This window comes from Gracilinanus agilis, chromosome 2 (genome assembly GCF_016433145.1).
Source record: "Gracilinanus agilis isolate LMUSP501 chromosome 2, AgileGrace, whole genome shotgun sequence".
Classification (NCBI taxonomy): Eukaryota; Metazoa; Chordata; class Mammalia; order Didelphimorphia; family Didelphidae; genus Gracilinanus; species Gracilinanus agilis.
The window spans coordinates 606,003,514-606,005,145 of NC_058131.1; the positions used below are offsets into that span (position 1 = coordinate 606,003,514).

At 35.8% G+C, this 1,632-nt stretch overlaps 1 pseudogene; it reads right to left on the bottom strand.

Annotated features, from left to right (window-relative positions):
• Nucleotides 1-480: 480 nt before the first annotated feature.
• Nucleotides 481-1,632, bottom strand: part of LOC123234225 — a 91,201-nt pseudogene continuing 90,049 nt past the window's right edge.

A 1,632-nucleotide genomic window follows, 5' to 3' on the forward strand; every position in this document is an offset into this window, starting at 1 on the left:
TTTAAGAAAAAAAAATCTCTAGGATCAAATGAATGCATGAGTGAATTTTTCCAAATATTTAAATAACAATTGTAGTTATGTATAAACTACTTGTGAAACTATGCAAAGAAATATGTGTGCTACCAAATTCCATTCATGACACAATGCTGATACCTAAACCAGAGAGAAAGAAAAATATAGACCCATTTCCCTAATGAATCCTGAAGCAAAAATTTTTAATAAAGATCTTGAAAGGAAATTACAGCAATATAACACATAGTTCATATACTCTGATCAGGTGGGATTTATACCAGAAATGCCAGGCGGTTTCATTCTTAGGGAAATTATCAGCCACTCATTTTAGTTTTAGAGGCCAGGTTTACTGCAACAATAAGAAATACTGTTATTCTTTGGAAAATCCTTCTGTGAACGGGAAGAAAAATTCCACCACTAGACACACACTTAGCTGTTTTTTCTGTATAGATTTCATGATTCAATTGATTACAATGGTAAATTTGAGATTTCACCAATCAGAAGAATATCAGTGGCAATTATAGTGCAGAAATGAAGAAAGTGCTTCTTGATATACAATAGTTTTTCCAAATGCCAGCTTCTGCCACAATAACTGGCTCACCTCTCTTCAAATCAACATTAAGAAGTCCTGTTTCTAAATATTCAGCCTCTACTTTAGTGTTTCATGGAGATCAAAATCAGATTTCTAAACAACAATTGGGAATGAGCATATGTTTAATGAGAGTTTCAGCTCTGAAAATTTCCACTGCATGGGCCCTGGGAACCACACCATTATTTTCCATAGTCTTCTTGACTGCTTACAGACCATCTCTTATTGCATACTTGATCTGGGTAAGTATGTACTTATTTGGTTCTTTGCACAATGTGACACATCAAGGATTGCTGAATTTCTCAATGAAGATGAATTTGTCTTCTCCCAGTGTGTACACAAAAACAAGTCCTGCATGTTCCACTTAGAATTTAGTTCATCAAGATAATTCATAGCCATCCCACCAAATGCAAGAATCTACATCTCCATATTTCTTTCTTTTGCTCTTTAGAATGCTATGCCTTCTTTTGTAAAAGCCTCTCAAAGAAATGGGTTCTCTTTTGATTAACAATAACAAATCCATTTCCTGAATTACTACACACTATGTTTCTTCAAATCCATATTTCTTTACTCATCTTCAATGAATCGTTTTTCTGCTTTTTACTGGTTTCTCTCCTTACTTTTTTTAAAAATTTAAACATTTATTAATATTCATTTTTAACATAGTATAATGATTCATGCTCCTACTTTCCCCTTCACCCCCCGTACTCCCCCCACCCATGGCCGATGCACATTCCCACTAGTTTTGTCATGTGTCCTTGATCAAGACCTATTTCCAAATTGTTGGTAGTTGCATTGGTGTGGTAGTTTCGAGTCCACACCCTCAATCATGTCCACCCCGACCCATGCGTTCAAGCAGTTGTTTTTCTTATATGTTTCCTCTCCTGCAGTCCTTCCTCTGAATGTGGGCAGCGTTCTTTACTATAGATCCCTCAGAATTGTCCTGGGTCATTGTATTGCTGCTGGTACAGAGGTCCATTACATTCAATTTTACCACAGTATATCAGTCTCTGTGTACAATGTTCTTCTGG